The 12612-nt window shown below is 45.7% G+C and overlaps 1 protein-coding gene across 1 annotated transcript in view; it reads left to right on the forward strand.

Annotated features, from left to right (window-relative positions):
* Positions 1-1983: 1983 nt before the first annotated feature.
* LOC146005629 (fucolectin-1-like) overlaps positions 1984-12612 on the forward strand; it is a 62513-nt gene continuing 51884 nt past the window's right edge. Inside the window, exon 1 of the mRNA XM_083144986.1 lies at positions 1984-2047. The gene's annotated coding sequence lies outside the window, so the exon portion shown is untranslated. The remainder of the gene's footprint in view (positions 2048-12612) is intronic.

The raw sequence follows: 12612 nt of genomic DNA on the forward strand, positions 1-12612 counted from the left end.
GTGCCGGCAGCGCGCTTACCTGTCTGCTGTACCGGCAGCGCGCTTACCTGTCTGCTGTGCCGGCAGCGCTCTTACCTGTCTGCTGTGCCGGTAGTATACTTACCTGTCTGATGTGCCGGCAGCGCGCTTACCTGTCTGCTGTGCCGGCAGCGCGCTTACCTGTCTGCTGTGCCGGCAGCGCGCTTACCTGTCTGCTGTGCCGGCAGCGCGCTTACCTGTCTGATGTGCCGGCAGCGCTCTTACCTGTCTGATGTGCCGTCAGCGCGCTTACCTGTCTGCTATACCGGCAGCGCGCTTACCTGTCTGCTGTGCCGGCAGTGCTCTTACCTGTCTGCTGTGCCGGTAGTATACTTACCTGTCTGCTGTGCCGGTAGTATACTTACCTGTCTGATGTGCCGGCAGCACGCTTACCTGTCTGCTGTGCCGGCAGCGCGCTTACCTGTCTGCTGTACCGGCAGCGCGCTTACCTGTCTGCTGTACCGGCAGCGCGCTTACCTGTCTGCTGTGCCGGCAGCGCGCTTACCTGTCTGCTGTGCCGGTAGTATACTTACCTGTCTGATGTGCCGGCAGCACGCTTACCTGTCTGCTGTGCCGGCAGCGCGCTTACCTGTCTGCTGTACCGGCAGCGCGGTTACCTGTCTGCTGTGCCGGCAGCGCTCTTACCTGTCTGCTGTGCCGGTAGTATACTTACCTGTCTTATGTGCCAGCAGCACGCTTACCTGTCTGCTGTGCCGGCAGCGCGCTTACCTGTCTGCTGTGCCGGCAGCGCGCTTACCTGTCTGCTGTGCCGGCAGCGCGCTTACCTGTCTGCTGTACCGGCAGCGCGCTTACCTGTCTGCTGTGCCGGCAGCGCTCTTACCTGTCTGCTGTGCCGGTAGTATACTTACCTGTCTTATGTGCCAGCAGCACGCTTACCTGTCTGATGTGCCGGCAGCGCGCTTACCTGTCTGCTGTGCCGGCAGCGCGCTTACCTGTCTGCTGTGCCGGCAGCGCGCTTACCTGTCTGCTGTGCCGGCAGCGCGCTTACCTGTCTGCTGTGCCGGCAGCGCGCTTACCTGTCTGCTGTGCCGGCAGCGCGCTTACCTGTCTGCTGTGCCGGCAGCGCGCTTACCTGTCTGCTGTGCCGGCAGCGCGCTTACCTGTCTGATGTGCTGGCAGCGCGCTTACCTGTCTGCTGTGCCGGCAGCGCTCTTGCCTGTCTGCTGTGCCGGCAGCGCTCTTGCCTGTCTGCTGTGCCGGCAGCGCACTTACCTGTCTGCTGTGCCGGCAGTGCCTATACCTGTCTGCTGTGCCAGCAATGTACTTACCTGTCTGATCTCATGTGCCGGCAGCATCTACGTCAGAGATGGTAAACCTCTTTGGTCCAAAGGCAAAATGTCGACATGCGTTGTAAAGATTTTGTGTCCTTGTCGACTTTTTGGGGTAGATGTAGACACTCCAGCCCGCTGTATATGGTGTCTGTCAGGCTCTCATTGGTCACGTTGTTCCTGTGTAGCCTGGTTCTGTGTGATCACAGCGCAGGGTCGGTAAGTGCTGAGGTAATGAGATTGCTGGGGAGAGATGATTAATAGATTATGGCACTTATACAGCTGTATGGTAGATGTAGACACTCCAGCCCCCACAGGGTGTAACACTGTATATGGTGTCATTGGTCACGTTGTTCCTGTGTAGCCTGGTTCTGTGTGATCACAGCGCAGGGTCGGTAAGTGCTGATGTAATGGGATTGCTGGGGACAGATGATTAATAGATAATGGCACTTATATATCTGTATGGTAGATGTAGACACTCCAGCCCGCTGTATATGGTGTCTGTCATGGTCTCATTGGTCACATTGTTCCTGTGTAGCCTGGTTCTGTGTGATCACAGGGTCGGTAAGTGCTGATGTAATGGGATTGCTGGGGACAGATGATTAATAGATAATGACACTTCTATATCTGTATGGTAGATGTAGACACTCCAGCCCGCACAGGGTGTAACTCTGTATATGGTGTCATTGGTCACGTTGTTCCTGTGTAGCCTGGTTCTGTGTGATCACAGCGCAGGGTCGGTAAGTGCTGAGGTAATGGGATTGCTGGGGACAGATGATTAATAGATAATGGCACTTATACAGCTGTATGGGAGACGGCGCAGGATAAACATACATGAAGTGCCCTCAGGACTCCGCGTTCCTGCACAAGGGCCCTCAGAGGAGGCGTGGGCGCAGCAGGAGAACACTACATACACACTTACACGGGTGCAATCCTTGTCTATATAATGTATGCCGCTGATCATCCTGTTATTCATCAATACATTCAGCTGCCGCTCATTAGCACTACAGGTGCTCCTGCTCGTTACTGCATGTATGGAATCAGCCAATAGCATGGTAGCAAATCAATGCATGCAAACATGGTCAAGAGGTTCAGTTGTTGTCCAGGTTAAAGGGCCCCACTTGTGAGATTTGACCCAATTCAGGTGGATTGAGTCAATTTATCTGACACAATCTTATGTTCCTGATGTGTAGGACACAATGCTCAATCCTGTGCCATTGGGTATAACCAAGAGATTGGAAGAGATTGATCCTCCTGCACATAGGATAAATCTCCAGTCACTCAGGTCCAACTTGTTGAACAAGTGTAAGGGGCCTTTACCTATACAGTAGTAGCTGTTGCTCCCTCATGCCGTCGTTCACCTCCGAGCAGGAAGGTGTGTATGCACTTGCCGATGCCCTCCACCACCCAGTCCCCGACGCAGCCAGGATGCAAATGGTATGCACGGTAACAATATCGTTAGTGAGAGTTTTCTTCTATTGGCTGCAATACTTGGGATACACATCCTCTCGCTGTGGGTTGCACATGGCTGTTTGGACATGGCTGTGGGTTGCACATGGCTGTTTGGATGTGGCTGTGGGTTGCACATGGCTGTCACTGTGGGTTGCTCATGGCTGTTTCTGGGTTTACTCAAATAACAATGTCAACCTACCTGTAAATAAGAGGCCAGTGACGTCACTAGCACAGGGTTCCCTAACTCTGTCCTCGAGGCACCCTAACAGGCCAGGTGGTAAGGATATCCCTGCTTATGCATGAATGGTATAATCAAACCGACTCAGATACTAATGACTGTAGTTGTAGATTGTACCGATCAACTAACTGTAGTTGGGGGGGGGGGTCTGCATTTGAGGATGATGATGTAGCCACCGTGTCTGAGGAGCTGGCACTCTACCTGTGTATCTACCTGTGGTCTCTAGCGCAGTCTGTATCAGGGCTGTGCCCATCTCTGACGTGGCACCACTCCTCGCTGGGCACTATCTGAGCCCCTGGTGGAGGAAGTTGTGTTACTGTAACCAATCACAGACAGGCGGCCTTGCTGCAATCAGGGCTGGGTGGGACTATGGCATCTACAGCGCTACTGGTAACATATATGAGATATAAGGGGGATTCATGTTGTTTGCGGCGGCAGGGGGGAGCTCCCCTTCCGCTGCTCCCCCCTGCCGCCTGCTCAGGAGGACTCGGGTGCCTGATCTTAATGGACAAAACCATGTTGCACTTCAGGTGGGGCAGATGTAACAGGTGCAGAGAGAGTTACATTTTGGGTGGGGTGTGATCAAACTGAAATCTAAAGTGCAGAGTTTTAGAATAAAGCAGCCAGTATTTACCCTGCACAGAAACAAAATAACTCACCCAAATATATATCTCTCTGCACCTGTTACATCTGCCCCACCTGCAGTGCAGCATGGTTTTGTCCATTAAAGAAGAAGTTTGCTGCCACATATTACATCATGCGTCAGTGACCTTGCTGGTCCTACGGAACTAATTGGCGCCAAAATCCTGAACCCTTCCACTGTGTGACGGTGATGATCGCTGGGTACACACTGAAATGTACCAATAATTAGGTGCCCGGCCACTGTCATTATGTGGTGCGTATGAAGGATCGGTACAGCAATCGTGGATACAAATGCGCACCTTCAGTTATCCAATCGGTCGACCAAGAAGAAAACACTCGACCAGAACCTCCTGATAATGTGGTGATTATATATCTACATATACTACCATCTCTTAAGGGGTGTACACACGGTGCGATTGCCTTGCAATTCAATCTGGACTGAATCGCAAGGCAAGGGGAGCGGGGACTCTGGGGGGAATGCGGGAGACTTGCCCACCTTCCCGGGGGGGCCGGGAGGGGAACCCAATTTTCGTGAGACTCCCGGCCGGGAGGGTAGGAGAGTATGTGGCAATCATACATTACCAGGGAAGCCCAGGAGCAGAGCATTGTGTCCTGGAGAGGGGCATGCTGGGAGGTATGGATAATGTAGGATTGCCAGCACCTGTGGGGAGCTAGGTAACTGATAAGAAAGGTGTCACCACAGGTGCTGGCAATCCTACATTACCAGGGAAGCCCAGGAACAGAGCATTGTGTCCTCCTGGAGAGGGGCATGCTGGGAGGTATGGATAATGTAGGATTGCCAGCACCTGTGGAGAGCTAGGTAACTGATAAGAAAGGTGTCACCACAGGTGCTGACAATCATACATTACCAGGGAAGCCCAGGAGCAGAGCATTGTGTCCTCCTGGAGAGGGGCATGCTGGGAGGTATGGATAATGTAGGATTGCCAGCACCTGTGAGGAGCTAGGTAACTGATAAGAAAGGTGTCACCACAGGTGCTGGCAATCATACATTACCAGGGAAGCCCAGGAACAGAGCATTGTGTCCTCCTGGAGAGGGGCATGCTGGGAGGTATGGATAATGTAGGATTGCCAGCACCTGTGGGGAGCTAGGTAACTGATAAGAAAGGTGTCACCACAGGTGCTGGCAATCATACATTACCAGGGAAGCCCAGGAACAGAGCATTGTGTCCTCCTGGAGAGGGGCATGCTGGGAGGTATGGATAATGTATGATTGCCAGCACCTGTGGGAAGCTAGGTAACTGATAAGAAAGGTGTCAACACAGGTGCTGGCAATCCTACATTACCAGGGAAGTCCAGGAACAGTACAAACACAAAGGGTGATTCCCGCACCAGTCTTATATTTATGAGATTGTCTTATCTCCTCCAATACAAGAATTCATGGGGAAGTTCCCCTGTATGTTTTATCTCAAAAAAGGAGGTGCCACCTACTACTTAGAACAAGACACACATTTTTACAAGAAAAGTAAGTATATTGTAAGTGCACTGACAATCATAATGTTTATTTTTAAGATTTAACTTTTATTAGGTTCATTAAAAGGTGAAATATTTAAAATATAGAAAGATAAAGAAAGAAATAAAGTTTAAAATATCAATGACCCCTGCTCCCCAAACAAAATTATTATAGGGTTATTTTATCCCTGTATGCCTCTTATATGCTTTGTATTAGCATTTTTCTCCCTATTCAATTTAGGGAAGAAATACTTCTGCACTTAAATGTTGCGAATTTTTATGCAATAGATCTTTATGTATCAGATCTTATTTTCTCTGAGTCTCTCAGACTAATGTGTATATTTAGAGTTATGTTTTGTTACATAGATGGTAGTTTGTACTCTGTGGACTGACAGAAGACGTGGGTTAGCTTATCAGAGATTAGATTGATGTTTATTTATAATTTTATTTCTATTAACAGTATTTCACATAACCGCAGATTATACCCACTGTATTTGTATATTACAGTGCTTGAGGTTTAATTCTTACCAATTGCACAGAGGTAATAGATAATTAATAACCTCTTTATTCCGTGCTCCTGTACAAAGTGGCTTCCTGGAGTATTCTTTACTGATAGTTATTTTAATACACGGTGTTTGTGCCTGCTGCACTAAGTATTATAGTACCAAGTGCTTAGGTTCACTTCTCACAGATTGTGCAATTATAGTATATAAAGAATAACCCTGCTGCACCTGTTTATTAACGTGCAGATATTGCTTTTTGGACATACATATACTGAGCTATATCTGGTATATATGTTCTATAGGTGATAGTCATACAACCCAGCTCATAAGGTAGATATGAATGGTTATTAGGTATGTTGCGGTAGTTGTGAAAATACTGCTACTGACAGTTATTTCACAGATATAATTACTGCCCTCAGCGTTTATTATTGCTGTATTGTGGGCTTATATGACAGTTTGCTGGCGGCTATGAGTCGGCTATAATGAGCCAGGAAGTGTACTCATATCGCCGCTGTATGTGTGAAAAAACTGTAACTGACAGTTACTTTACAGCTGTTATTATTGCCCTCAGCGTTATGTTATTGCTGTCTTGCGGGCTTATAGGACAGTCCTCCGGCGGTTATGAGTTGGCTGTAAGAAGCCAGAGAATATACCCATACCACCGCTGTCTGTATGGAATTACTGCTGCTGATAGTTAATTAATAGATGTTACTATAGGTACCAGTGTAGCTGCCGCTGTTAGTTATTTCACTGTTATCACTCACAGCGTTTATTATTGCCTTATTATAGGCTTATTTGACAGTATCCCCGCGGTTTGTGAGCCGGCTGTAAAAAGCCAAAGAGTACACTCATACCGCTGCTGTCTATTATAGTCAGTGCGGCTGCCGCTGACAGTTACTTCACATACGCTGTTATCACTCACAGCGTTTATTGTTGCCTTATAATAGGTTTATTAAACAGTATCCCCGCGGTTATGAGCCGGCTATAGAAAGCCAAAGAGTACACTCATACCGCTGCTGTCTATTATAGCCAGTGCGGCTGCCGCTGACAGTTAATTCACATACGCTGTTATCACTCACAGCATTTATTGTTGCCTTATAATAGGTTTATTAAACAGTATCCCCGCGGTTATGAGCCGGCTATAGAAAGCCAAAGAGTACACTCATACCGCTGCTGTCTATTATGTATATCAAGGCAGCTCCGTATCTCACGGACTGCACGGAGACTGTGAGCCGGCTCCTGTCAGCTAGACGCGCACCCACGCTACTTCTGTCGCTATGTCTCGGCTATTGATATAGCTATTGGTACAATTTATTTAACATAACATATACATTTCATTTCATTGCATTTCAACATTATAAAAGTGCATATTTTAGAGGCATATGATTGGGGGCTGAGGTCATTGTTGCCAACGACCGTTTCACCAAGCTTCCTCAGGGCATCAACCCGTCTGCCCTCTGGAAGGAGTTTAAATCCCCCGCCCTGATTGATGATTGGTTACTCTTAATTACCATGTTCAGTATGGGAAAAATTACTATTGTGTCCTATTTTATTCTTTACTTGCTTATTATTCATTTCAGAAGTATATATACACAGATATGTTTTACAGTGTAGTTTATCTGTTCTTGTTATAACTGTTCACTGACATAATTTGATATGATCACGTAGTTTTCTTTGAAAAATATATGGATTTATTATTTTTTCATTTTTTAATTATCATTATTCCGTTTCTTTTTATTTTGAAGTGTCAGTCACGTTTCATTTTGGTATTGCACTATTCTTTCTTTTGTAGTGAATGAATCACTGTGTGTGGTAAATGTCATTATATCGTAATTTATGACACATACTTCAAAGTTTTTTGTTACATTTAGTATGTTATTCGTCCATTTCTCATTCTTATGGTGATATTCTGTATCGTCAATTTAGTATGTATCTTAAATGTTTTTATATTTTTATAGAGAAAAAGGTGAAAAGAGTTTGTGCTTTATAATTGAAAAAGGGGGAGGGGGAAAAGAGTATAATAAGAGAATAAGAGTCTCTTATTATACTCTTTTCCCCCTCCCCCTTTTTCAATTATAAAGCACAAACTCTTTTCACCTTTTTCTCTATAAAAATATAAAAACATTTAAGATACATACTAAATTGACGATACAGAATATCACCATAAGAATGAGAAATGGACGAATAACATACTAAATGTAACAAAAAACTTTGAAGTATGTGTCATAAATTACGATATAATGACATTTACCACACACAGTGATTCATTCACTACAAAAGAAAGAATAGTGCAATACCAAAATGAAACGTGACTGACACTTCAAAATAAAAAGAAACGGAATAATGATAATTAAAAAATGAAAAAATAATAAATCCATATATTTTTCAAAGAAAACTACGTGATCATATCAAATTATGTCAGTGAACAGTTATAACAAGAACAGATAAACTACACTGTAAAACATATCTGTGTATATATACTTCTGAAATGAATAATAAGCAAGTAAAGAATAAAATAGGACACAATAGTAATTTTTCCCATACTGAACATGGTAATTAAGAGTAACCAATCATCAATCAGGGCGGGGGATTTAAACTCCTTCCAGAGGGCAGACGGGTTGATGCCCTGAGGAAGCTTGGTGAAACGGTCGTTGGCAACAATGACCTCAGCCCCCAATCATATGCCTCTAAAATATGCACTTTTATAATGTTGAAATGCAATGAAATGAAATGTATATGTTATGTTAAATAAATTGTACCAATAGCTATATCAATAGCCGAGACATAGCGACAGAAGTAGCGTGGGTGCGCGTCTAGCTGACAGGAGCCGGCTCACAGTCTCCGTGCAGTCCGTGAGATACGGAGCTGCCTTGATATACATAATAGACAGCAGCGGTATGAGTGTACTCTTTGGCTTTCTATAGCCGGCTCATAACCGCGGGGATACTGTTTAATAAACCTATTATAAGGCAACAATAAATGCTGTGAGTGATAACAGCGTATGTGAATTAACTGTCAGCGGCAGCCGCACTGGCTATAATAGACAGCAGCGGTATGAGTGTACTCTTTGGCTTTCTATAGCCGGCTCATAACCGCGGGGATACTGTTTAATAAACCTATTATAAGGCAACAATAAACGCTGTGAGTGATAACAGCGTATGTGAAGTAACTGTCAGCGGCAGCCGCACTGACTATAATAGACAGCAGCGGTATGAGTGTACTCTTTGGCTTTTTACAGCCGGCTCACAAACCGCGGGGATACTGTCAAATAAGCCTATAATAAGGCAATAATAAACGCTGTGAGTGATAACAGTGAAATAACTAACAGCGGCAGCTACACTGGTACCTATAGTAACATCTATTAATTAACTATCAGCAGCAGTAATTCCATACAGACAGCGGTGGTATGGGTATATTCTCTGGCTTCTTACAGCCAACTCATAACCGCCGGAGGACTGTCCTATAAGCCCGCAAGACAGCAATAACATAACGCTGAGGGCAATAATAACAGCTGTAAAGTAACTGTCAGTTACAGTTTTTTCACACATACAGCGGCGATATGAGTACACTTCCTGGCTCATTATAGCCGACTCATAGCCGCCAGCAAACTGTCATATAAGCCCACAATACAGCAATAATAAACGCTGAGGGCAGTAATTATATCTGTGAAATAACTGTCAGTAGCAGTATTTTCACAACTACCGCAACATACCTAATAACCATTCATATCTACCTTATGAGCTGGGTTGTATGACTATCACCTATAGAACATATATACCAGATATAGCTCAGTATATGTATGTCCAAAAAGCAATATCTGCACGTTAATAAACAGGTGCAGCAGGGTTATTCTTTATATACTATAATTGCACAATCTGTGAGAAGTGAACCTAAGCACTTGGTACTATAATACTTAGTGCAGCAGGCACAAACACCGTGTATTAAAATAACTATCAGTAAAGAATACTCCAGGAAGCCACTTTGTACAGGAGCACGGAATAAAGAGGTTATTAATTATCTATTACCTCTGTGCAATTGGTAAGAATTAAACCTCAAGCACTGTAATATACAAATACAGTGGGTATAATCTGCGGTTATGTGAAATACTGTTAATAGAAATAAAATTATAAATAAACATCAATCTAATCTCTGATAAGCTAACCCACGTCTTCTGTCAGTCCACAGAGTACAAACTACCATCTATGTAACAAAACATAACTCTAAATATACACATTAGTCTGAGAGACTCAGAGAAAATAAGATCTGATACATAAAGATCTATTGCATAAAAATTCGCAACATTTAAGTGCAGAAGTATTTCTTCCCTAAATTGAATAGGGAGAAAAATGCTAATACAAAGCATATAAGAGGCATACAGGGATAAAATAACCCTATAATAATTTTGTTTGGGGAGCAGGGGTCATTGATATTTTAAACTTTATTTCTTTCTTTATCTTTCTATATTTTAAATATATCACCTTTTAATGAACCTAATAAAAGTTAAATCTTAAAAATAAACATTATGATTGTCAGTGCACTTACAATATACTTACTTTTCTTGTAAAAATGTAAGTCCAGGAACAGAGCGTTGTGTCCTCCTGGAGAGGGGCATGCTGGGAGGTATGGATAATGTATGATTGCCAACACCTGTGGTGAGCTGGGTAACTGATAAGAAAGGTGTCACCACAGGTGCTGGCAATCATACATTACCAGGGAAGCCCAGGAACAGAGCATTGTGTCCTGGAGAGCGGCATGCTGGGAGGTATGGATAATGTAGGATTGCCAGCACCTGTGGGGAGCTAGGTAACTGATAAGAAAGGTGTCACCACAGGTGATGGCAATCATACATTACCAGGGAAGCCCAGGAACAGAGCATTGTGTCCTGGAGAGGGGCATGCTGGGAGGTATGGATAATGTATGATTGCCAGCACCTGTAGGGAGCTAGGTAACTGATAAGAAAGGTGTCACCACAGGTGCTGGTAATCACACATTACCAGGGAAGTCCAGGAACAGAGCACTGTGTCCTCCTGAAGAGGGGCATGCTGGGAGGTATGGATAATGTATGATTGCCAGCACCTGTGGGGAGCTAGGTAACTGATAAGAAAGGTGTCACCACAGGTGCTGGTAATCACACATTACCAGGGAAGCCCAGGAGCAGAGCATTGTGTCCTCCTGGAGAGGGGCATGCTGGGAGGTATGGATAATGTAGGATTGCCAGCACCTGTGGGGAGCTAGGTAACTGATAAGAAAGGTGTCACTACAGGTGCTGGCAATCATACATTACCAGGGAAGCCCAGGAACAGAGCATTGTGTCCTCCTGGAGAGGGGCATGCTGGGAGGTATGTATAATGTATGATTGCCAGCACCTGTGGGGAGCTAGGTAACTGATAAGAAAGGTGTCACCACAGGTGCTGGCAATCATACATTACCAGGGAAGCCCAGGAGCAGAGCATTGTGTCCTCCTGAAGAGGGGCATGCTGGGAGGTATGGATAATGTATGATTGCCAGCACCTGTGGGGAGCTAGGTAACTGATAAGAAAGGTGTCACCACAGGTGCTGGCAATCATACATTACCAGGGAAGCCCAGGAACAGAGCATTGTGTCCTCTTGGAGAGGGGCAGGCTGGGAGGTATGGATAATGTAGGATTGCCAGCACCTGTGGGGAGCCAGGTAACTGATAAGAAAGGTGTCACCACAGGTGATGGCAATCATACATTACCAGGGAAGCCCAGGAACAGAGCATTGTGTCCTGGAGAGGGGCATGCTGGGAGGTATGGATAATGTATGATTGCCAGCACCTGTGGGGAGCTGGGTAACTGATAAGAAAGGTGTCACCACAGGTGCTGGCAATCATAAATTACCAGGGAAGCCTAGGAACAGAGCATTGTGTCCTAGAGAGCGGCATGCTGAGAGGTATGGATAATGTATGATTGCCAGCACCTGTGGGGAGCTAGGTAACTGATAAGAAAGGTGTCACCACAGGTGCTGGCAATCATACATTACCAGGGAAGCCCAGGAACAGAGCATTGTGTCCTCCTGGAGAGGGGCATGCTGGGAGGTATGGATAATGTATGATTGCCAGCACCTGTGGGGAGCTAGGTAACTGTTAAGAAAGGTGTCACCACAGGTGCTGGCAATCATACATTACCAGGGAAGCCCAGGAACAGAGCATTGTGTCCTCCTGGAGAGGGGCATGCTGGGAGGTATGAATAATGTATGATTGCCAGCACCTGTGGGGAGCTGGGTAACTGATAAGAAAGGTGTCACCACAGGTGCTGGCAATCATACATTACCAGGGAAGCCCAGGAACAGAGCATTGTGTCCTCCTGGAGAGGGGCATGCTGGGAGGTATGGATAATGTATGATTGCCAGCACCTGTGGGGAGCTGGGTAACTGATAAGAAAGGTGTGACCACAGGGGCTGGCAATCATACATTACCAGGGAAGTCCAGGAACAGAGCACTGTGTCCTCCTGAAGAGGGGCATGCTGGGAGGTATGGATAATGTATGATTACCAGCACCTGTGGGGAGCTGGATAACTGATAAGAAAGGTGTCACCACAGGTGCTGGCAATCATACATTACCAGGGAAGCCCAGGAACAGAGCATTGTGTCCTCCTGGAGAGGGGCATGCTGGGAGGTATGGATAATGTATGATTGCCAGCACCTGTGGGGAGCTAGGTAACTGATAAGAAAGGTATCACCACAGGTGCTGGCAATCATACATTACCAGGAAAGCCCAGGAACAGAGCATTGTGTCCTCCTGGAGAGGGGCATGCTGGGAGGTATGGATAATGTATGATTGCCAGCACCTGTGGGGAGCTAGGTAACTGATAAGAAAGGTATCACCACAGGTGCTGGCAATCCTACATTACCAGGGAAGCCCAGGAACAGAGCATTGTGTCCTGGAGAGGGGCATGCTGGGAGGTATGTATAATGTATGATTGCCAGCACCTGTGGGGAGCTAGGTAACTGATAAGAAAGGTGTCACCACAGGTGCTG

This window comes from Crinia signifera, chromosome 5, assembly GCF_055691185.1.
Source record: "Crinia signifera chromosome 5, ASM5569118v1, whole genome shotgun sequence".
NCBI lineage: Eukaryota > Metazoa > Chordata > Amphibia > Anura > Myobatrachidae > Crinia > Crinia signifera.